The sequence below is a fragment of the Haemaphysalis longicornis genome, unplaced genomic scaffold (assembly GCF_048455015.1).
Source record: "Haemaphysalis longicornis isolate Haplotype H1 unplaced genomic scaffold, Haemaphysalis longicornis Haplotype H1 scaffold_6, whole genome shotgun sequence".
Classification (NCBI taxonomy): Eukaryota; Metazoa; Arthropoda; class Arachnida; order Ixodida; family Ixodidae; genus Haemaphysalis; species Haemaphysalis longicornis.
The window spans coordinates 11,936,715-11,961,825 of NW_027526407.1; the positions used below are offsets into that span (position 1 = coordinate 11,936,715).

Sequence of the window (25,111 nt, forward strand, 5' to 3'; positions counted from 1 at the left end):
TTGAACAATAATTAAACATTACAAACATTAAACAATTCATATTAAACTTCATTATCTTATAACTCAGCTTAATTTTGTTCTTACCAACCAATTACAGTAATTCCACTACACAACTTTTTAACTATGCTTTGGCACTAATTGGCTTGAAAACCCATCATCATCATCATCATCTGGGAAAAAAACAGCCCCGTCATGGCCATTAACATAGGTGAGGGCCAGTCAATGTACAAAAAATTTAAACATCTAGCTAAGAATTTACAGTCATGCAGCTTGTTACTGACGAGGTAATCAATATCGCAGAAAAAATGTCAAGGTTGGACGATAAATGACACCAACTATTACAAAAGCTCAAACTTATTTTGCATGAAACAGATTCTATGGACCAAAGTTCTGGTATTTAGGAAAGTCAAGTTCTGTTTTAATGAACATTGCTACACCACCTAGCATAAATAAGGATAATAATCTAATTAAAAATAATAACAATAGAATCTGTATAGTATTACCTTTGTACCACTTTTCTGTAATTACTAATTGGCTGAAACTGAAACCAAGAGGGTTACAAGATGATTGGGCGTATTCCACATCAAACTCATCCACTTAAATGTCTGCCTTCATTCTCTTGCCACAAAATCCAGATTTAGAATGACATTGCGAACTAAAAATGCATCACAAAATTATTAGCTAGTTCACTTTGGCAAGACAATTTCACTGCCTTCAGGTGAATCATGGCCAACTAGAGGGTTTGGTATGTACTGCATTTGTTGCTCGTGTTGCTGGGCATTTCCAGCCATGGTGAACTTCCGTTCACACCTTACGAGATGCTTTGTGACAGAACTCTTGTCGCTGAAGGCCTGGCAACAGTAGCGGCAGGCATAAGGCTTCGCATCCAGGTGCATCAGCTTTCTGTGCCTTGACAGGACTGACGACTCCTTGAACTGCCGACCACAAATTGTGCACTCGTAAGGCTTCTCTCCTGTATGCACCCTTAGGTGCTTGATGAGACCGTTCTTGCGGGTGAAGTTCTTGTGGCATGATGGGCAGGAGAAGGGCCTATCACCAGTGTGTGTTTGCTCATGATCAAGCAAATGACTTCTGCAAAGGGTAGAGGCGCAAACAAAATGCAGATGCAGTTATTAAGCAAGCTGTGTGGATAGACTAGTCGATCAAAAGATGCATGAACAAGAACAAGGGATGCTTAGAACTTTCTAAGAATGTGAAGGTGAAAGCCTAGTTGGACCTTCTATTGATGAGTTGTGCAACTTTCTGTTAAACTGTGGCCACAGCCGTCACCACCTGACCAGCCCCCTGGAGAGCATGCTCTGATGCTCTCCAGGGGGCTGGTGAAGCGCGCGGTGACATCATTGCTTGGCGAGGTTTTCTTGCACATAATCGCTACAGCCCAACACCAGCTTAGACAGCATCGATGTTATAAAACTACGAGGCATTCTGCAGTAGGCTTCAAACACACAGGGCTACAATTACCGGGCCAGTTCGTAGCTGAATCAAGCTTGCATTGTATTGCTTCATGTCTCTGTGGCCTCACACAGCGGGTCACTTCACACTGGTCAGGCCTAGAATCATATCAGTACGTGTTTCTTGCACCAAGGAATGCTCACTGCTCTCCCAAGCTAGCGATGACATGGTTGCTGTACAGTGCTTCTTCAAAAGGTGCATTCATCTGTCACAGTGATACGACCAATCTTCCATTTGATTTTACATGGGTCTATGCTGCTGCAAAGCTGCAAGCAATGTCTGCAGCATAGAATTGAATTTCCCTTTTACGCTGCCAGCATGCAAACACAATAAGGACATTACATGGCTCTAAAATCGTAACTGGGTATGGTGCACAAGCCCCATCCATTCCACTGCTACCAGGGCTGCCAACTATTGGCAATGAGATGTTTGAGTGGCGCCCCCTGGCTGCGACGTCGGCTTAGGGACTCGCGCCGCTGTCGTCTGCTACACTGCGCGTGTGAGGGGCAGCAGCGCCTGTGCTAGAAATCGCCCGCTCTGACGCTTTAGTACACTAAAAGGCGTATTTCTAGTAATTCAGTTATTTTTGCCAGCTTCTGACACATCTGAATAATTTCAAGTGGTATCCCCCACAAGTTCGATACACACGAGGAGAGAGAGAACTTTTTTCAGAGCATCGGTCAGAAGATCGTGTGTAACTTGTCCTTTCTAGCTTATTCGCGAGGTTCAGCGTTCAGAGCTCGATAAGTATTCAAAATGCGTAGGCTTCCCTACAGTACTTTTGAGATGCTCTTATGTAAACTCAACAGTCTAATGCTACGTACCAAGCAGGGGGGGCCCTACACGCAGATCGTAGAGCAGGAAATAAAGCGCCGTCTTATATTTCTATCGTTGTTGTTGATTTGTATGATGAACGTTTATTTTTTTTTTCTGTGCCCAACCCATTAATTTTTCTGCACCATCACAAATGTCTCATTAGTAGGTTTGGGGTTGTTTTGGAGGCTCACAGAGATCGTGTGGATGTCTTCTTCAGGCTGTATGGCATACATTCCCTTCACAAATTGGCTTTCGTTAATTCTGCGTGCAAGAATGTGCATATCTGCAGCATGCGTTGTTTATTCACATGCAAATACAATGAGAAGGTTTGTGCTACGCCACCGCCACCGGGATCGCACCCCAAACAACGTTGTCCAGAGTACTCGAAGGCGGCTTTTGTGCTCCGAATTTCTATCGTAACCATCATTATCATAACGAACTCACCCGTGACCCAAACAAATATGACATGATTATGGTGTTCAAGGCTTGATATACTCACTAACGAACGCAATGAATAGTATAGGTGCATATATTACAAGAATCGAAACCGATGAATATTTCCAAGCAGCTCTTCGTTGTTTTGCAATGCTTCGAGGAGTAAAGAAGTAATTCTGGTCTTCTTGGTACGGCGTTCTTAATTGAAGAAAATTACTTTTCTATGACTGAGGACCCGGCCCACTAATCAGCTCGATTTTGCTGTTCAATAAAGTTTTCTCTTCCTCCTCCTGCTCCTCGTTCTCTGGATTGCAGTTCTCCTATTACACATATCTGAATATTGGAAGGACATGGCTGTGGGAATTGTACCGAAATATCCCTCCAGGTCTGAACAAACATAGTGTTACTGTATGTTGACCGTAGACGTGACTCGTTTTGCTAAATAAACCTCCATGCTGGTTTGAAGCCTGATATAAAACCAGGAAGCGCCTGTACACACTGTAAGTTTCTTGGAACTTAACCTACACTTTTTGCGTGCCATAGTGCATGTCGGCATACTTTCATGCCATGACAACGTAAAGTGATGGGAAACAATACTTCCGAGCGTTTGGCAAGGTTGCAAAAACTGTTTTACGTTACATATGATTACCGGAAATCGTAAAGCCTCTGCCAAAGCCAACAGCCCCGAAGGGATGGAATTCGTTTTGGTCTTGTATTTTCCCTGTTGTCGATTACTATAAGCTGACTGTTCCCTTTGTACAAAAGATTGCATAATACGGAAGCTGGCGTCTAGCTCCTACCCTTTGCGCTCCACACAGAACTGGCTTCGCAAGGAATGGGGCGACGCCGGCAATGTTTCTTCTGTAGCGGCATCAACAAAAATACTTTAACACATGCCTTGAGCTAGGTGAGCGATTTGAAGTCTATTATTGTGATGAAAAGTTACGCACTCGCAAAATCTGGTGCGTACAAACATCAGACGTCAACCGTGCACAAAAAAAAAAAACAGCAGGGAGAGCAAACCCGAGTGAAGCAGACCACAAATGCGAGAATCCCTAAACTGACGTCACGCAGGCGCGCTCCGTAGCGCCGCCCGTGGTCGCGCTCACCGCCAATAGAAAAATGACTAGAGAAGCAAGCAAGTACGGAAGGCCACCTCCTGACACGAAGTCAGCAATATGTCTGTTTTTCAAATTACCATCTAGGAATGATTTATTTTCTATGCACTAATGACACAAAACTGGAATGTTGTTGACACCACTGAAAGCTTGCTGTGCTGCTGCTTTAGCGGCACGATGTGCAGCCACTTTGACCATTTTCCTACGGGGAAGCTGGTTTGCACAGAACATTTTTTGCCCTTTACAGCAGCAAGGCGTTTTTTTATTTACATGCTTTAGTAGCACACTGGCAAACAAAGTGCGACGGTATTGAAATTGCACATTGAGCACAGCTGTCCCACTGAATATGTTTAAAAAAAAGAAACCAGACCTTCTGACAATGTTCCCTCCAATAGGTTATTACTGCAAGTGTTGGTGCTTCTGATACCAGCTGTAGCAAATGGTTTTCGTAAATAATTTTAAAATGAGAATTTTCAAGCATAAAATGTCTCTTAAAGGGGTCCTAAAGGCATTTTGAATGAACACCTATGTATCTTTCAGGGCTTCTTTCAGGGCCACTTCTTTCAGGGCCCCTTTATAGATGAGATATGTGACTAAGCAAGTTTGAAGCAACCACTTAACACTATGAGAAAGGTAGAAGCTCATTCAACTAAGTCGTACTGGGTCTCAACTCAAAACAAAGAGCATGGTGTTCTTACTTCCGATTGGTTGTGTATTCACAGAAAGAGCACTGAAGCCTCCCTTGTGGCCTTTCTGCATGGGAGTCTCGCACATGTTGGTCAAGGTAGTCTTGTGAAGACAAGCAGTCACCGCACTCAGGACAGACAAAGGCGGCAGCAACAGGAACAGCGCAGACGATCCTGTCCTCTGGATAGAGCAACAGGCTAAACTTAGCACGAACAGACAAAACAAGCGTTCCCATGAGCTTTATAAGTGTTACCGTAGAACATGGCTTTTATAACGGGTTATCCACAGACATTTTTGTCCTCTGGATGAAACAATAAAGGGGAAAATGTTTGAACAGAAAAAACAAGCATTTCCACAAATTTTCCCATGTTTTAATTTAGAAACTGGTTTTCATGAAAAAATGCCAGCCTCAGACAATTCGATGTTATGTGTCCAATACAGGTCCAGTTCATGTCCACATTTAGATTGCATCCAGTTTACCTAACAAGGTTGCATGCCCATTTTCAGAAAAAGTTGAATGTTTTATAGCAAGCACCAGTTCATGGCTTACAGCATTGTAGATGCAATGCCCAGAGGACACACAGCATCAGTTTGGAAAGGACAGCTCTGTAACTAATGAACCTCAGCCCTCATGTCTGTGCACTACCTTGAAGTATAAAATAGTTTCCAGCCGAGTAATTACCAAGAAAAGAATAAGTTAGTGGGGGATGACATAGGCCACCCATTCTTGCTTTACTTTAAAGTGACTAGTCAGATGATCACAATTTTCTTGGAGTGTCCCTGTTATACATCTCAGCAGGCACTCCATTCTGTAAACTTCACACAGCATCTGCTGGCATTACCATGAAAACATTTTTCTAGCTAGCTCAGTTTTTTAGGATAGTGGATTCAGCCTTGAGCTGCACATGCAATGAAAAAGCTGTGCATTAGAGGTGACTTTTCCCATTTTTCTGCTAGGCAATAAAAAAACAGCAAAAAAATTCAATCATGCACAATGCTATGTTCAATTCGCATTTAAACCTTAACCAACCTGATGTATGCACACTTGTTTGAACAAAAAAAAGGCAAGTGACTAGACAGTTACAAACACTAGTTAACCCTGTTTGGAGTCGACACAAGAAGCAAAATTCTGAGTCATCAAATCAAATATTCTCATCTACAGCCATAGTAAAGAGAGGTAAAGTACAGTAAGCATAAATATAAAGCCCACAAGCAGCTGCTGATTTTCAGGGAAGCAATCCAGAAACCTGCATGCTTATAATAATACCATTTCGTCCAGTTTTGCCATGTTCTTAATATGTGAAACAGCCTAAATAAGCACCATTTTGTGCTTTCCTGGCAGGCATACACAGTGAGCTTTTTCAGCTGTCACAGGAATAGGAGAGCGGCAAAATTCCTTCGGACACTAACCTTGCACTTATACCAAGTGTGAGAAAAGTAGAAAAAGCTGTACTCATAATCACAGTTCACAATGCAGTGATTTCATCAGGCATGAAACAGAATCAATACACAGAAGAGAATAGAACACTACAACACTCAGGAACACAATAAAACAATGGCAGCTGAAAGTATAAGGAGCCACAAAGAAAAAAAAAGCAATAGAAGACAAAAAAATTGAACCAGCTGGCAACATACATGAAGACCGCCTTCACCAGTTATGAAAGAAGAAAGCTTTGTATTGCACTCTCGCAAGGAGTTTTGCATATTTTCGAGAGCTCATGAGGTAATGAGCAAAAAAATACAGTCCAGCTGCAAAAGTTTTCCAAGCTGGCAAAGCATACAGCGTCCCTTTCAGCGTGTCTGAAATGTTGAACCAAGAACACGGCAGCTGTGCTTTTTTCACCAAGCGTGCGCATAATGTCACAATCATGCATACACGAAACTCATCACTAGAGATAGAAAGATGGCCTAGGAATACATGAACAAAGTAAAACTGTGGTGGAAGTAGTCGTGGGGGAGTGCATTCCAAAACTTAAATGCAGTGCAATAAAGTGCCCATTGCTTGTTTAAAGCTTGCAATAAAATCAGCACGACTGGTATTTTCTTTGAGAGTCCGTGTAATGAACCAAGCTTGTAGTCTGTCATAGCTTACAGCCACTTACTGGCTTGGATACAACTGATTCAACACACTTATTCAATGGCACACTGCACAGAAACTGCATTTCCAGTCAAACAGCTATAAAGCATTCACAAGCCAGCTGTCCAAGATTTCGTGGTCTTGTTTTCCTGGCTGGTCAACCATGCAGCATCCAGTTCTGCCACCCTGAAATGTTGAGTGAACAAAGCAGCTGCGTTATCTCTTTTCCCAAGCACGCACGTCTCTACTAGGCATATGCCAACCCATCATTACAGAGATCGAAAGATGGCCTACGAATATGTGAACAAAAAAAGAGCAATTCTCGAGTGCATTCCAAAACCTTCCTTTAATGCACTGCAGATAAGCACCTTTTGCTTCTATAAAGTCCGCATTCAAATCAGCATGATTACTATTTCGATATGACAGCACTTTGAATGAAAAACAATTGTAGTTTGTCATTGCTCACAGTACCTTACTGGCTTGAATACAACTAATTCAACATATGCTCAACAACACAATGTGCATTTCAAGTCAAGTACATTTAAAACATCTGACCAGCCCTCGAAGATTTTTTGGTGATTAACAGTGCCCCCAAAGTTTTCTTGAAATCATAAAAAAATGTATGGAGACAGCAGGTACAAAGGAGGACATGCCGCTGCTTGGCTGACAGGTGGAGATGAGGAGGTTACTGAATGACAGAGAGGAGAGATGACATAAGATACAATGGCAGGTTAATTTCAGGCAGGAAAGGTTTGGGAAGAACTCAACTAAGAGTGGCCTGATGGATAGGGAATCACACGTCAACTGATCAGCTTGTATCATAGAAAGTCCTGAAAAAGCAGCAGGGCATGAAAACTGATTATAGGTAGTGTACAATTTGTGAATGTAACAGAATATGCCTACCAATTTGCAGAAATTTTTTATAGTGCCACGCTATGGGTTTTTACATCTGCCATGGCAGACATAATTGCAGGAAGGTGGAAAAATCTTTTAATGCACTAGAAAAGATTACAGGAGAAGTTCTGAATAGAAGAAAACTTGCAAACGCAACTTAACCTTTGTTATTCATCTTTGAGTAACTAGCTGCATCCCCTTCTGAAAAAAGAAAAACATAGACTGCTGAGTGATCCAAAACAAAACAAGGTATATTCTATGTATGAATATCTCCTGAGATGAGCAGTTTGAAAACTGACATATACGTCTACAACATTTATGCATTTCTTATGGTCTCAAAAGACCACTGTTGCCAAGTTTTATAAAAAAAAATTTTCAAACATTAACTATCCATTAGGCTCTGCCAACGATGAATTCCATAAAACCACAATCCTGTCAGGTTGCACACTGTTCTAAAAGCAAAGCGTCTATTGCGCTGCACTGGTGGCGACCGTCCACACCAAAATGCACAGCACGAAAGCCAACTTTCTCTGATGATGACCGTAGGTGAAGTGAAATATGGCTAAAATGAGAAGCTTTCTTTGTCAAGAGCTTAATGTCTTCAAAGTGCAAATTGAAAGCCCAGAATCCAAATCGTTATAATTGAAACACAATGGAGCACATTGGGTTTCCACAAAGGCACATGACGCCCCTAAAAAAAACGCTTCCCCTGGTGGGATCGAACATCGCTCACTTGTTTTACAAAGGCGAAGTCTATCTGATCGTGCCATTTTTACACGGTCAAAGCAGTTTAGATTTTGGACTTGGACTTTTACTCAGGTCGCACGAGAGAAAGCTTCACATTTTAACCATCTTTCTCTTAGAAAGGGGCTTTATTTTTTCTTCTTGCCTTGCATGGTTCAAAGTAATTCCCTAAAATCACGAATTTTTTCAAACAGCACCTGCTGTCAGTAAGTTTTCTACTACTTCTGCTGCAAATAAAAATGGTTAGTGCTTGCATTGCAGTTTTTTTAATTTTTAAATAATGCGCACTAAAAATAGCTAGTTTGCAAACAACCAATAACACTGCCCAAACACCTGGTCCAGGCTCACGTAACATTTGTTTTTTATCACTAGCAGCAGTTTTACTCCATTACAGTTTGGTTATGTATCCCTCATATCTGAGGATTTTTATCAAAGCTGACGAGGCAAAAAAGCTCATTTTAGAAGCCTTGTAAAAATGAAGGCTTACATAAAAAGTCTTGTGAGTACTTTTGATACCCCTGCCGCCTCCGCAATGCTGTGGGCAGATCCTGTACAATAAAAAAAGGAAGAAAAGGGCAAACATTTATTTTCCCTTTCATTCACTATTGTTTATGCCTCAAACCAAACAGCTACAACCCTCAGTCACTCCAACCTGTAAAACCTCGCGTGCCCAAATTTATTTGTGTGTGTACAAGTAGATGCAATCAAACCAGAGAATTTTATCCTGTCATCTTAAAGGCCAACTGTACTCAAATTTCACCTCGGAAAATTTACTTTGAACATATAGTACATACCACCAAACCAACAGCGACATGACTTCTAGCCCTGCAATGTGTTTTTAAGTAGTTAGAGATGCTTAAAATAGCTCCGTGCATTTGCCGGCGGATTACGCGAACAGCCCTAAAACGGAAGTGACATCGCGCCCGGATCTGTGCTTTTTCCTATGGGCAGCCGGGAGAACCGGTCGAGCTCAACAGTGCGTGCTTCTCCTAGGACTGCAGCAAGGGTGATGCGCTGCATGCAGCTTTGCCCCGGCCAGCCGGCCGGCCGTGTGCTGCTGCTCGCTCGCCGGCCGGGTCGACTGTCCTCTGTTTCGTTTCCAAAATCTCCAATTTTTGATGGTCATTTGTGGCACGGATACACTTAGATCAGATGCCATATTTTGTCTCTTGGTCTTTTTAGGTAGACTATATGGAAATAACTTTTAACAGGGTTAAATTTTGAGTGCAGTTGGCCTTTAAGATGTAGAGTTTTAGTTATTTAGCAGCATTGTAAAACAGCCCTGTAACTAGCGATACAAAAATATGTATTGCTGATACATGAATAAAAATTAAGCTCAAAACAGAAAGAGCATCATTAGTATCAGGACCAGCAGCAGGAGGTGCTGTAGTCAGCACCTTTAGCAGCTGATTGCTTTCCAGCAGTCATAAAACTATGAATAATCTTTTTAGTAAAAAATTTATAGTCAGCTACATAAATGGCATCAACAGTAATTTTCATTGCAGACAAAAAAATGTTGGGAACCTCACATATCGCTACTTAAAGTTAAAGCATGTGTATATGAATGAACGTTGTGAACACCTACACAAAAATCTAAACATTTTTGAGATGATGTACCGATAGTACTTTCTAAATTATAAGCAGCACTTCATTGATCAGTTTTTAAATTATTGCTGTCACTTGTTCCAGTGCTTTTAAACTACATACTGCAAAGTTGCTTTTTCATGGCAGAGGTTGGATCACGAAGAAAAGTTTTTTACAAACTACAAATATGCTAGGTTTCCCTGGGGCCAAGAGTTTGCCCGCACAGTGAGGATGTGTGAATATTTGATGCTTTTGTACATTGAAGCAAATTATTCCGTTTTCAATTTTTGTTTAAACTGAGTAGCAATATGCACAAGCATCCAATATACATCCACTAGGGGCCACTTCTTACAACTGGTTGCCCCTAGTGGACGGGCCTACCGCAGTCTCTCATGATGACGTGGCATAGACATTGCGTAGCTGTGTCGTTGCGGTAGTCATAGCGTGGCGTGGCGGTGGTGGTGTCGTTGCACCCACCTGTCATGACGCTGACATAGTCGCTCCACCGTGCGCCCCAATGAGGTTCCTGCGTGGCTACCGCCATGGTAGTGCATGCAGCAGGAGGTAGCCCCTGGTCCAGGTAGCATCGCTGTGGCAGCAGGAGGCACCGGCAGGATTTGGGAACATCGCCATGCAAAGGCCGTCAAAGCACAAGCTGACGGGGTGTAGATGCTGGACACGCACCCGGCCACCGCTGCTGGTGTCGCCAACGCATGCGATGGCAGTGCAACTGGGAAAGTGGAACCCATGCGATATCAGCTCCCTCCCGCCAAGGCTTGCATGGTGTTGTCAATGGCCTGGCCACATCCCTTGGCTTGATCCATCAACATCTAAAACTGCTTCCTCCTGCTGGGTCCTTGTGCTCCTACAAGTTTTGTCATCCTGGTCCCCTGAATTATGACAGACACATGGGACAGAAACTTGCAGTCTCACAAGGCAACTTGAAAGAAAACTTCTACCTTCCAAGTGGGCCATGGAATAAATAATGCTAGGGATATCACTTAGAAGAAAAATCAGCATAGATTAGAATACAAACTCAAGTGGCCAATAATGTAGTTGAAATTATGCAGAAGGTGGGGTTGGGCAAGACATGCGCGGATGACGGATATCGATTAGACCATCTGCACTACAGAGGATTACCAAAGGATGGCAAATAAACTAAGTGAAAACCAAGCATTCAATGGAGGGACAAACTAATAAAATTCAGGAGCAAAGAATGGACTCGACTAGCTCACAACAGAAGTAGCAAGAAATATTTTGGAGTTGCCTTTGTTTTTCTACAGACATAAACAGCTGAAGATGATGACAACGTAAAGAAGTGATGCAGGAAAGCCTTTCATGACTTGGGCATGAAGAGGAAGCAGACAGATTCTGAGCGGTGAGATGCTTCAGCCAATTTCATTACATAAGGCCAATTGTGTGCTTTGGCATGGAATTCAACATTCATGCCGTCTTGAGTGGCTGTGTGGGTGTCCACTGCTTTGCTAGGAAATCTGTGTACTGCTAGCACGGAACGTGTGCCAACCTATGACCCTGAAGAGGTACGCACTAATCACCAGGAGTGGTCCCTGACACGGTAAGGAGTTGCTGCCAGCCGACTGCCCTCGCCGTGTTCACAAGGCAGCAACACCACTAATGACAAAAGGAGTCAAGATACGTACTGTTGACAAGTGTCTCCCGTACCGTTCAGTAGGCTCGAAATAAATATGCCATACTGTTACGCGTGTAACTGCCCACAAGTAGGGTTGCCACCTTTCCCCCAAAAGAAAATCGGTCTTTTTGAGGGAAAGGGGGGTATAAAGAAGTTTGAATATGTGTGGAAAAACAGATGCTAAGTGTTTTTTTTTTGGCCATGCAATGACGGTTATTGTAGCGTTTTCCTAGGAGAAATCAACATAAAATTTGTGTATAACGTGACTAAGAGTATCTGAAAAGGAAATCTGAACGTGATTTTCTCGAAACAGGTGACGTATTTTTTTCGCTCACGTCTTTGTGCAGCTTGTCGGAACATATTTATCGTCGTAGTTGCTGAATTGACGCTTATAAAATGCCCAAACTATCGTAATCTTGGCACGATGGCCAAAAAACCGGCAAATGACGGCCGGTTTTGCCGGTTTCAGGCATGGACCGGCAACTGGCCCACTGTTTAAAAAACCGGTCGGGCCGGTCAAAATCCAGACAGGTCGCAACCCTACCCACAAGTCTGCAGACTATGACGATGCTGGGAGGAATTACCACCCCCCCCTGTGGGTATGCATCACATCAAGTGACCGAGCAGATGATGAAGAGGAAGCACTTTGGGCAGCAGCTCGGATGCTCTGTTGTGGTCTGCCATACTACCAGCCACTGCTCGGGGCTCACTTTGTGTCACCCCACCAGCAAGGCCCATCATCTAATAAATAGCTCCCTACCTGTGTGCAACTGACTTGCACCCTCTTTGGCAAGATGCAACACTATAAAAGTTAACAATGAAGTCTGTCATACCATCACGTAACAGAGTGACACAAAACTGTTGTCGACGCTTCCCTGAGAGTTTGTTGGAAGAAAGCCTGTCCAATGCTTAGTCCAACTATTTACATTTGCACATTTATGGGAGACAATCGCACCCACACCAAATGAAAGATCGGCTGTGCAAATAATTAGAGCTGCTATCCCACTTCTACCTGCAGAGTGGTGTGAACGCACTTATTTCCAAAAGTGAAGTTCACACGGCAGCTCTCACCTGGTGGCCTCTAGTCATCGCATTCATGAAAGGCAAGCAAAATCTTGGTAGCTGACAAGCAAATCTCTCGTACCTCTGAAAAATGAGCCTACCTTTGATGTACAGGTCTCAGTCAATCATCACTGGCCACACCCGCAGAGCTGGCCTTCTTATATGTTGACACATGGCAGCAGCTGTTTTCGTCCCCGTGCCTCTGCGATCAATTTAGCAGATACAAAGTGCACGAAGCATCTACACAACACTTTCTCAATGGTTAGAAATGGAAATTAACACACAAAAAAGGAGTTTTAGAAGTGCCTCAATGCAGGAATATTCAGGCTTAAATAGAAGCTTCGAGACCAAAGGAGTAGCAGCTGCATCAATTCTCGGTTTATTAAGCAGTGTGCTGGCAACCTGGGCGCAACATTAGAGCCTCCAAAAGTGTGTATACAGCAAGCGCAAAATAAACATCGTTTTTTGCCCTATACACTTGGTGTGTGCTGGTGCTAAATCAATACACTGAGTCAGAACAAGAAAAGTGGCGCACTCGAGACAGTGGAGGTGGAGGGACTAAAAGCCCCAAAGCTGCTTCAGTTCTCCAGAAGCATTGCAGGGAACTGGAACTGGTTCAGGCAATGCCTGGAAATCTTCCTCTTGGTGACGGAACTGATGGTGGGAAGTGACAGACAGAAGATGGCAGTGCTGCTGCATGTGGCAGAGGACAAGCCATTGGAATTGTACAACATGTTTGTAGTGGAGAGCCAGCTCCCATTCGAGACGGTGCCAAGCCAATTCCACAACTACAAGCCAGTGAAAAAATGAGACGTACAAACGTTTTGTATTTTGCATACAAGAATGGGCTGCTGTTGAGCTGTTTGAGCAGTTTTTCGGGATCTGTTGCTGAAAGCGCAGACATGAAAGATAACGCACGTAGCAGCATTTTAGCAGCAGAAGCGTGTCCCAAGATGCCGTTTCGCGGCATTTTCGGCAGTGTTATCAAATGACCTGAACACTGACAAAACCACAATGGCCACCGATGCTGACTTCCGTGCCTTGGTGTTGGTACTCTGATACCTTATCTAGTAACACTAGATGGAGCCACCCCTAGAGTAAAGAGCTCATTGGGTCCCGCAGGCACTGCCTCTGGGGCAAAAGCTGAAGCGTTTGTCAAAAGCCAATATAATCGAGAAGGTGCAGGAGCTGACAGACAGGGTAATTCCAATGGGTCATCGCATCAGAGAAAGATGGGCAACTTAGGATTTGTCTAGACCCCACAGACAATGGCCTAGCATAGAAGAAGGTGCTAATTTTGCAATGCATTCTCAAAAAGACCTCAGTCTAAAGAATATTTTCGGCTTGGCTTGCTGAGTTACAGGTCAGCAACACTGGAGGACAGCCATTATCCCAGTGAGCTGCTCATGGGTTGGCGCATTGGGTCATGATTTCAAAACTTTGTACCGCATATCCTTGCCCAATTAGTAAAATGGAAACAGAAGGGCTACTGTGGAAAGGCATCTGTCTACTGCAAATAGATGACTTGTGGCTAAGTAAGGATGGTTATTTGGGCAAAAGGGGCTGTGTGCAGAAAAAGTGGTCCACGGTCATTACTGGTCATCCCTGGAGATGGACACGTGTTACAATGCAACAGGATGTGCCTCTTCAATATCCAAAGCAGACTTCTGGAAAGAGACGACCCAGAAGAGGCTGGCCCAGGGGCGTCTGAAACCCAAATCTGTTGGAAACCCAAGTTCCTGATACCATGGAGGAGTGGCCCACCATGCTTGAAGCCCAATCTTCCCCAGCGCCAACACAAGAGAATCAGCCAGCTAGTGAGAGTGTGATCAGGCAATCGACGAGAACTATTTAACGTCGGGAGCATCTGACCTATAATGAAGTTTCAACTGCTCAGTGAGTAGTTATTTTTGTTAGCTTTGTGCAGCTTCAAAGGAAGGATGGTGTATCGGTTATTGGCTTAAGTGGTGTGTGCTAGCAACCTGGGTGCGTTCCTAGCTGCCCCAAGAAGTATGCATACGGCAAGGTAAAATAAAATTTTTTTGTCCTGTATGCTCGATGTGTGTTGGTGCCAAACGATACAAAAGCAACTCACTTCCACAACAGCCAACAGCTGTTGTTGAGACCCCTATGTAGCATATTGGCTTCCTAGAAACACTGAACACATAAGAACACCACTTGATTTCCCACTGCAAGTCTGCTTTCCAAAAGGTCAATGAAATAGAAAGATTCCCACTTATCGCAGCCAGTTACCTGCAGCCAGTAACCTTACCAGTAACATTACCAGTAAGTAACATTACTAGTAACCACTGAAAACAGCCTAACTCGCCTATTCTGTGGCAGGGCTGCCTTGCTGATAAGGTTTTGGTAATGCCTGGTTGCCTCCGGCTCTTAGCCTTTCCTCACCCCTTGTGCCTCCAACAGGGTAAAACTCCCGCTGACACCAATGGCTTCATTACCACTAGCACCATCAGAGACATTTGCTTGCTACTGTGTTTGCAGCAATTTTTTTTTAAACATTCGAGTAGGTACCACACAATGCTGCCAGGCTCGGAAAGAACTCGAGTGAAGAGAAGTCACTTTTCCGTATTAGTGGATCAATTGTGCCAAAGCTTACGAGAGCTCAGCAATTCCTGCAGAGGTGCAAACAATAAATGGTGCTTTTGCTGGCCTTAATCCCTCTGAATGCAGTTATTCACAGCAGGCTGGGAATTTTTGCCTGTTGCTGAACCTGATGCCTCACTCTGTGCATGCATTACCTGCAGGCGGCAAGAGACTACGTTGCACCATCGTCAACACCATCCTACCACTTAAAGGGGCCATGCACACAAAAGTCAGGTTTGGTTGATTTGAAAAATTGCCTTGTTAGAACCACACTGACACCCCTTTTAATGCACACTTCACTCAAATAAACCTATGTAATTAGGAAAAAAATGGGATGGCCATGTGACCCACAAGCTCATTTCCTGCAACAGAATTTATGAGGTCATATGCCCAGCTGTGGGATTGGCTGAGGCCAGCAAAATCCAACACCAATAAGGCAGGGCTCATAAGCTTTCCGAATCAGCTATTTGTGCTTAAAAGCAATGCATATTCCTTTTACAGCAGTAAGAATGGTGTGGTAAACAACGAAAGTTATGAAAATACATGCAAGCATAGAAGTACAACGCGCACTGCTGCTGGTACTGGGTGCACTATGCTTGTGTTAGCTGCACAGCAGTGCGGCACCGTGGGGTTGTCTTAAACGACACTGGCCGATTGGCGTAAGCGACCCCCACGAGGATACCCCACGCTTCACAAAACGATTACTTACTACCGTAACAAAGAGAAGCCAGGTGCACATATGGTCAAAAGCAAAGCAACGGCAAAGAACAGTCCGTGGATGAGTATGGTAGCGCCATCCGGGAGGACTGACGACAAGCAAGGCTGCTAGCCATATGACGCAGTGGAAGTTCGTTTGAACATGCGCACTTACGACTTCATTGCTAACGTTACGAAAACACATGATTTGGTGGGAGAATCAAAATTATAACCTAAACTGATTAATTTCTCAGTGAATATGCCATCATTTGCTGCCAGACAAGTGCTGGGGGCACTATTAAACATGAAATCTTTTAGATAAAACAAACTTGTATTTTGTCTGCATGGCCCCTTTTAAGGTACCAGTGCGGAACAGCAGCAGTTAAACTTTAACATTCAAGCAAATTATTTTAAGGTGCCTTCTCACGCCACAGTTAGTTTTGGATTTCTGATTGATTGTGAGGCTTAATGTGCCAACGCTAAACAGGCGATAAGGTGCGCCGTAGCGAGGGCCCCGGATTAATTTTGACCACCTGGGGAGCTTTCATAACCATGCACCGAAATCTCATACATACAGGCGTTATTGCTTTTCGCCCCCATCAGAAAAGCGGCCGTCATGGCCAGGATTTGAACCCGCACTCTTGGGCTCAGTAGGCCTTAGTCACTGTGGGTGTTACAGAATTCTGATGGCATGCGCTACGCATGTCATGCGGTCTGACCGAAAATGGCTCTACGCACGGCTGTTTTCTCGCACCATCTACCAGATGACTCCTGACTAAGCTGTGGACGGGGTCAATGACACAGCCAGGCCGCTCTTTCGTTGTGGCTGCCGTAGGCAGATTTTGGTAGGGTGGCTCTAGCTGCGGCACTGGGCAAGGAAATCTTGCTCCTCCGATGGCTCAGGAGGGCTCCTGCATCTTGATGCATGCTTACTTGCGTGTGTACTGCAGTTTTTGCACTAAGATAAGAATCCGCTCAAATATACTTTTACTGAAGCGACATTCGTTAGTACGTATACTTATTTTTGGGTCAAAATGTAAAACCGGGACTTCGCCAATTTTTACCAGTTGCTAGTCTTGTCGTCGACTGTAGACGCGTCGTCTGTTCAGCGCACTGCTCAACCAGGTGTGTGCTGTGGTGCTATCATGGGATGACGAGCGTTGGTGAAGGTAGTTGCTAGCAGACGACGACTAGTGTTAGTCAACTTTCGATGCCTTTCGTCTGGTTATACTTTTAGTTTTATTTTTGTTTTGGTATATGAATTATGTACAGCTACGCCATTATAATGATAAAATTGCTGAACTCCGCCAATCGTCCATTTTTGTGCAGATACAGGGCATTACACAGTAGAGATTTTTTACAATCCTTTGACGTGTTTTGGTTTTTTTTTTGGAGAAGGCATTTTTGTATTCCTCATGACACGGTGGTGAACAATGTAACAGAGAGACCATAGACTTTAAGGCAGCAACAGTAACTAAAAGAAGATTACAATGCTGGTGGAAGACGAGCCACGAGGGAAATAAAGTGCAGTCTGAATTTTCGCCTACTGATTTGCACCACCTTTCTTTTTTCGCTTTAAAAATAGTGAACGGAATGCCCTCCCAAAGTCTATTGCCATAATTACTAACCCCAAAAAATTTACCGAGAAAGTTGTTCAAGTGTGCACAATAAAAAATAGATAATTGCCGCCTGTTGCCTAAGTCGTATTCTTGACTGGACCTACTCTGTGTATTTAGTTTGGCATTTGTTCTGTTAATCAGAGTTGTAATACTTACGCTTGTTTTTGTATGCAATTTTACCTGATTATTGTAATTTTTTGCATACTTGTTTTAACAACTTTAGTGAATGTACTTCTGTGTTGCCCAGAGTGTATATTGTGCAAATCTGTTGTTCCCCGTCCATGTAATGCTTGCAAGGGCCTTTAGGGTAATAAAAATAGAAAACAAAATCTATATATATAGCCCAGGGCCACTGACTCCTGTAATGGACAAAATTTAATTTCAGCCTGCACTTAATAGCAGTGCTATAATTAAACAGTTGGATTCCTTAGTGAGATACAGTTGGATTCCTTAGTGAGATACACATGCAAAAGGACCTCAAACAATCCATCAATTAATAAATTGATTGATGAATGGATCAAGCAATAATTTTTTGTTATTTTAGGTACAGCACTGCCATTACGGGCAGGCTGAAATTAAATTGCCCGTTACAGGTGTCAGGTGCAATAAGCTGTTTTTCCTTCGCACTCGTCTTCCACGACCACTCAAAAACCTTGAAGTCTACTGCCCCTGTGGTGTGTTAAACCGTGTCTACTTTGTACACTGCCCTCTCACGATGAAGACAAAAATGTTACACTTAAAAATACAAAGCAAATCAACCGAAACGAGAAAAAATTACACAAAATCACGACTTTTTATGCTATCTGCACAAAAATGGATGATTGGCGAAGTTAAGCAACTTATTTGTTATAATAGTGTAAATATACTTATTACCCAACGAAAATAAATTAAACAAAAATATACCACAACCATAACCAGAAAAAATATACCCAAAGCAAACTACAATAACCAAACTAAGGGCAATTTGGCTACTAATAACAAACTGCCTATAAATACTGTGAATAAACACAAGTGCAGTTAACAGAGAATTCTTAGCAGACGAATTAGCAGACAATTCTCACAACTTTTATGGCAGGTTCACAAGAAACCACCATAGATATGCTCACCTGCTTGTTCGAATTCCTTTTTGATTGCTTACTATATTTCTTCAATTAAAAATTATGACTAAACTAATTGAGCCGCAACAACATAAACAAAATAAAGCTTACCACAATTGGGCGGTTCATACTACAGCGTAAGAAAAAAATTGGCCGCATATCTGCTCCTTTTGCTGCAAATGTCAACAAAGACTATCGTCTTTTGTCGACATTTGCCAAGTAAATACCTCCGTTTGCTTTCCCGCTCCCCTTTCATGCTGTGCCTCTTCCATTGCACTCCGCCCAAGGTAAACACACTAGAGGTTTTCTCAACACAATTTAAATTTACCCTGTTCCACTGCTCTAGGCCGGGTTCCCAGATCCCCGCATTGCTGTACGGTGGGGACGTGCGTCAACTGAGGCGCCGTACTTCATTGATTGATTGTAGGGATTAACGCGCCGACGCAATGCAGGCGATGAGGCGCGCCGTAGTGGAGGGCTCCGGATTAATTTTTACCACCTGGGGATCTTTATTGTGAGCCGAAATCTCACACACACAGGCGTTTTTGCTTTTCGCCTCCATCAGAAAAGCGACCGCTGCGGCCGGGAATCAAACCCACGTCCTCGTGCTCAGGCGCCGTACTTCAATGTTTACAGAACCATGTTACCCTACTCCACATGCGTTCCAAGCAGAACGTGAGCCTATCTAGTGGAACCTTTCGTAACTGTTGCCGCTTGATTTCTTAAAATGCCGCCAGAAGCTACAGTGGCGTGGGCGACAGCAGGTGGCGGAGTTGTTTTTTCTGCAGTGGATGTAGTACTTCACTTCGCAAAAATCAAGCATCCAGAAATTTTTTTATGTAGAAACACTGTAGATATCACTTATGCATTGATTTTCTGCCTTATATTTGCGTAATGTCTTGTTCAACAATGTTGACAAGTATGAACACTGACACCGGACTGGACGTTTAGATTTGGCTGTGGGTATATGCTTTTGCGCAGCTTTTGTTTCACTTTGGCCGGATGGCTGAATCAAGTCACACCCAGACAAGTCAAAATTTATGCGTTTAAGTAGCCCAAGCAGGACTATCGTCTCTAAAAAAAAAAAAAAAAACAGAAAGAGCCATCATAACTTGCACAGTAACAGACTTATCAGTCCAGTAAAGGAGCGTAAACAATATGCTGCGTGCAGCATTCAACGTTTCCATTACCCCCACCCGTCTGCCCTGTTCTGACTGCAGTACGCGAGCATCTCTCACGCACAATGCGAATGCTTATTTCAAAGTTAAAATTTTGGATATTCACACCCAAGCAACGTCATGGAGGGCAACGAAATAATTTAGCTTATCTGGGGATTTTAAGTTACCCCGAAAACTTGCACACACGGGTATTCGTTACATCGGGAGCGTTACATTTCCGGCAGTGCAACCCCACAGTACTAACGCTGGTTACTTCGAATTTCCCGCGCGCCCACAACGCGGAGCGCAGACTGCAGTTCACCCTGGCAGATGGCGGGAGCGACCAGAGTCGTGCGTAAAGCCATTTCCGGTCAGAGTGCACTTACGACGTCGTGCGCATAGCGTTGCTAAACAGCATATAAAGAGGCTTTTCACCGTGGCGACAGTGGAGACTATTAAAACTTGCCCTTCAACGTGACGCACTGCCTTAGGGTGGCTTCAAAGTGCGACTCTGGTTAGTCAGTGAGCAGAAGTGGTTTGGGTAAACTCAAAATCAACACAGACTGCTCCCATAGCCTCCAGCATGCAACACTCTGTAGACCTTGCACAACTCACGGCGGGTAGAGTTTACAGCAGTTCGGTTGATTGCAACCCTCTTTTTAACGCTACCTACCTGCAAAGATGTCGACGCGTACATCGTTTGATACTCTGGGACACAGCGCGACGCACCTTCGGGGTCTTCGTCAACGCTGCTGCGAACCCAGCGGACTGCGCCGTCAGCACACCGAACATCGCCCGTCGAGTTAAATTCCGCCCGGATAGAAATGTGCCCACCACCGACACCGCGCACAATGCACCACGATGCTGTGACCGTACGGAGTATGCATTTGAACTCGGGCGAAGCCATTTGGTTGATTTCTGCGCACACACGGTCCGCTTCATCAAGGATAAACGCCGCAGGCCAAGAAACGTGGCTTCGCCGGAGCACAGCTGTGGAGCGCAGCATGCGACGACGTTGTCGAAGCCCCATCACCACTTTCGTAGCGCTTGCTGGCAGAAACATGAACTCGGCACAGACGACGAACGAAGACTTGACTCTACGGAAGGTGAATTTACTTGGAGCAGCGATGTTACGGTCGAAGAAAACGTTGGGGTGCAACCACCACTGCACATATCCCCACGGAAGGCCACCTTCTCGCCGAAATAGAACACCACCACACGGTGAAAGGACAAAGCGATGACAGATTACGCTACCTCAAGGAGTAAAACTTTCGAGGAGACTTTAAAAAAACATTAAAATAAACAGTAAACCGGAGGATTCCGACCAACACGCCAACACCGCTGTTTGCTGTCGCAGTTGACACATGGAGTCCGAATAGAAACCATGGAAACCATAAAGATTCTTGTCAGCACTTGGTGTGCAAGTAGACAAGTCTACAACGAATCCACCTCAAGCAAATTTTGGAGTTTGTTTACTTTTGTGTTGTCCGTGTTGTGAACTTGTGGTACTTGTGGTGTTCCGATTACTGCTGATGTTGGATGTTTGAGGGCCTACACGAAGGTTTTGCGCCTTCATGCCGCGTCATCTATCGTTGCTTTGTTTTGTTCTCGCAGTGTGGTGTTGGTGTACTTCGGGGAGAAGGCGGCTTTCCTCGGGGAAACCTCGTCGCGAGCCCAACCGTTGCCCTCGAGCGGAACAAAATGCGCCTTCCGCAGCTTATCATTCTCGCCTTTGTTTGGTGACACGCTGTGGGCTTGTGCCAGATAACATCGTGCGAAAGCGACGCTGGGACTTCGTCGACGTTATCCAAGCACGTGCAGTGTTCGTCGAAATGGGCAAAATCGCATCGAGCGTGCTGTCGGTGGTGGACGCGTTTCTGCGGACGCGGAATTCAGGGTGGCCGCGCTTTCGTTCGCCTTCAGAAACTGTACGCCGATTGTACAGAGCGCTGGGTTCGGACCCGCGTTTGCGATGATTCCGATGACGTGTCCGCGCAGTGACCTTAAAGGAGCAATTGAGTGATGTGCGCGCTGCGGTTTTTTATGCGGGTAGGCAGAGATTGGAGAAGTGTTGGTATCAACGGAAACGTTGACCGATCTAGTATCGCTGAGTTGTCCGAATGGTGGCCAAGGCGACTGTGTTAGCCTTAGTGAAGAAGTGAAGTGATGCGGCTGTGGTTCACAGATGTCGAGTGTGAAGTGTGTGTGTTTGTGTGAGCGTGTTTTCGGTCATGAACCTGCGTGCTTACGCAGGCTGCGTAGATGAGACACGCACGCAGGCGTCAGAACCACCCAAAAGCCGTGCCAGCGGGGGAAAAGGCTGCTGCTTCACGTGCAAGAGGAAGTTTTAGTTGTCAGCACGGGTTAACCTTTTCATGTAAGTGTTTTTTCTGTCTGAATTTTCTGATTAACTCGGGCAGGAGGACATGCCATAACATAATGCGCAGAAATGTGCGGCTTGCATGGATCTACTGCTATTCGCCATGGCTACTGGCAGTCAAACTCAATGTAGTTGATTTTGTAGAAGACCTAGATTGATTCTTGGGCCACAAGTTTTTGAAGACAGCTTCACTTAGGCCCAGGAACTGAGAGATGGTGTGGCTTGCATTGCACAAACATACAGTGTCGAAACATTTGGAGGAACATAAACACTCCAATGTTTCTGAAAATGTAAAACTTGTAAAAAAAAAGGAGACATTCCCGTACAATGCGGAAAGTATAGCAACAACCACACTAAATCTGAATGTAGCAGGAAACAACACTTTCTGCGTCTTCACTCCCCTGTAACACAACGATAAGAGTATGAACAAGAGTGCCACGGAAATGTTACCTATATGCCTTATCCATACCTCTCTCCAAAATATGTCTCTAAACAGAGCAGAAAAAAACTCCGTGACTATCGAACCGTGTGGTGAAGCCATTGGAAGTTGTTGCAGTGCTAACCTGTCACATGCAAAGTGGAGAAAGGGCCGGAAATTGGAGATAAACAAAAGATGCTCCCATACTATCCAAGTGAGGCAGCTTCCGGCAGATTAGGCAAGCTGTGGTCAAACAACACGCGAAGGGGGAGTTTAATACCGGTCACATTGGCACGTACAGTCGCGATTAAATCTATCCTGATCAATCTCAATCCGTATCAGGTACTGCTACACAGCCTGTTTCAACCGCAACTGAGCTTGATTGCACTTGACGCAATCCTGGTTCCATAAGAACGATTGGAAAGGAGCAGTGCTACTCTCGTCCCAACTGAAGGATGCCGTAAAAGGTGACATTTTCGAATAGTGCCACAAATTGTATGAAATGGCCTGACTCAAATAAGCATGGCATACCATTTATGTAGTTAATTATCCATACTTTTCCAAAATTAGATGTGTATGCTCATAATATACAGAATAGTCTCACCCGAAAACAAAAATGGCATTGCTATGCGTCCCAGCAGCTGTATCAAGTTCATCTTGCAGTATTTTCGCTGTTGGGACGAATAAGAAGAAAGAAAATGGTGGAAGCCAGCCGTCATCGCTAAAAAAGGGCTGAGACGACACAACACAAATTTCACCCGTTGCTACAACCACGCTTACAGCGGAAGGCCTTAGTATGGCTGCGACCTTGGCTGATACTGGCCACAGTTACGAAGGTTTACCCGACGCCAGCTGTAAAATACTTTTTTTGCCACCATCTGTCCCACGATAGTGCAATTTCTCGATAAGGATTGAAATGTGTCATAGCAGCAGTGGTGTAGAGCATGCTCGAATAGTTACTCATGCTTTGCTTCAATTAAGATTGAAAGTGCCTGTTTGACCGAGGTGTTACACAGTTGGGACTACTTCTGGTGTTTCTCAGCATTGACCCAGTGTACAGAACACGTCATGTGCAACTGAGAGATTGTCTTATTCCTGCAGCGTTTATTTATAGTGGCTGCGGTGCAAGCGAGTCTCGGCAATGGCGGTCAGGTGTTGTGGGAGTTTTAACGGCTAGTCTTGAAGCTTTTACTCGTGCCTGTAGCATTCATGCATTAAGGCACATCCGCATTTTTTTTAAAATTAAGTAGGCTTTACTTGCCTCTCTTTTCAGCTTTTTGGGCACTGCTGCTGTGATTTGGTAGGACGCATTGCTGTCCTGCTGTCAAAGCTGGCATTCGCCTTCGGACAGAGGGCCAGGACCCAGCTCATGCCGTCTCCACCGCGTGAAGATAATACGTTGTGCGTTCAGAGAACAAGGTTACGGTATGTGCCCCTGGGCATCGTTTTATTTTTCTCTCTCTTAGTAGGGCCACTTGCCCCTCAACGAAGGAATTCTAATCCCGAAACTTCTCGAGCGCGCTAATCCCCTGACGTGTGTTTACCCAAGCAACTTTTGATTTTCCGCCTCGCGTGTAGAAAGACCATGGTTCGAATCTCAATGCCGGACAATTCCCTCCCCCCAACCCCCCCCAAAAAAACCACCTTGCAATTCTGGAATTGCAGTTGGGGCTTGGGGTGCGTCCGGACCCCGGCGACCATTGCCGGTAACGCACTCCCTCACCAGAGCAGGATTGGCCACCCTGGTGTAGTAACGGCCACAACCTCCCATGAATACGCCAATTAACCCACGGCCCTCAGTCTCCAGTGGCTGCGAAGCAACTGACCATGATGGCGGTCAGACCTGTGATGCAGCAGGGGGTGCTAAGAATCCCTGGACCCGGACAGGCCGCCATTGGAATCAACCTGGCAACGTTTAACACAAGAACCTTATCTAGTGAAGTGAATGTAGAGGTGTTGTTCGAGGAATTAAAGGGCATCAAATGGGATGTCATAGGGCTTAGTGAGGTTAGGAGAACAGGTGAAGCCTTTACGGTGCTGAAAAATGGACACGTTCTATGTTACCGTGGTCTAGAGGACAGAAGAGAACTGGGCGTAGGATTTCTAGTCAATAAAAGCATAGCTGGCAACATAGAAGAATACTATAGCATTAAGGAAAGGGCAGCAGGCCTTGTAATTAGGCTCAATAAGAGGTACAAGCTCAAGGTGGTACAGGGCTATGCCCCCACATCCAGCCATGACGACCAGGTAGTGGAATCGGCAATGGCTAAAGTAAAAACACAGTATACTGTAGTTATGGGAGATTTCAATGCTAAAGTAGGCAAGCATCAGGCTGGAGACAAGGCATTTGGGAACTATGGTCTGGGGTGTAGAAATAGCAGGGGGGACCTACTAGTTGAGTTTGCAGAACGGAATAACCTACGCATAATGAATACCTTCTTCTGTAAATGGGAGAGCCGGAAGTGGACGTGGAGGAGCCGGAATGGGGACCATAAAAGTGAAATAGACTTAATATTATGCAATAACCCTGGCATTGTGAAGGATGTGGAAGCGCTCGGAAGGGTAAGGTGTAGTGACCATCGTATGGTAAGATCTCGAA

At 44.5% G+C, this 25,111-nt stretch overlaps 2 long non-coding RNA genes across 13 annotated transcripts in view; one reads left to right on the plus strand and one right to left on the minus strand.

Moving 5' to 3' along the window:
- Positions 1-4,766: 4,766 nt before the first annotated feature.
- LOC144142239 (uncharacterized) lies at positions 4,767-20,820 on the minus strand. 7 transcript variants are annotated; one of them, XR_013316921.1, is made up of 4 exons: positions 20,388-20,820; positions 12,643-12,743; positions 10,210-10,558; positions 4,767-8,792 (listed from the first exon to the last, which is right to left on the minus strand). It is a non-coding gene; the product is annotated as an uncharacterized LOC144142239 (long non-coding RNA). The 7 variants fall into 7 exon arrangements; XR_013316916.1 differs by having other exon boundaries at positions 10,210-10,718; XR_013316919.1 differs by having other exon boundaries at positions 4,767-7,701; positions 8,732-8,792; positions 10,306-10,718; positions 12,643-20,820.
- A 539-nt stretch (positions 20,821-21,359) lies between these two features.
- The window catches only part of LOC144142238 (uncharacterized), a 43,942-nt gene continuing 40,190 nt past the window's right edge, over positions 21,360-25,111 (plus strand). For 3 of the 6 annotated variants that reach the window (XR_013316910.1, XR_013316911.1, XR_013316909.1), the window contains exons 1-2: positions 21,360-22,091; positions 23,786-23,937. This is a non-coding gene — a long non-coding RNA (uncharacterized LOC144142238). The remainder of the gene's footprint in view (positions 22,092-23,785; positions 23,938-25,111) is intronic. The other 3 variants (XR_013316913.1, XR_013316912.1, XR_013316914.1) reach the window with 1 other exon arrangement.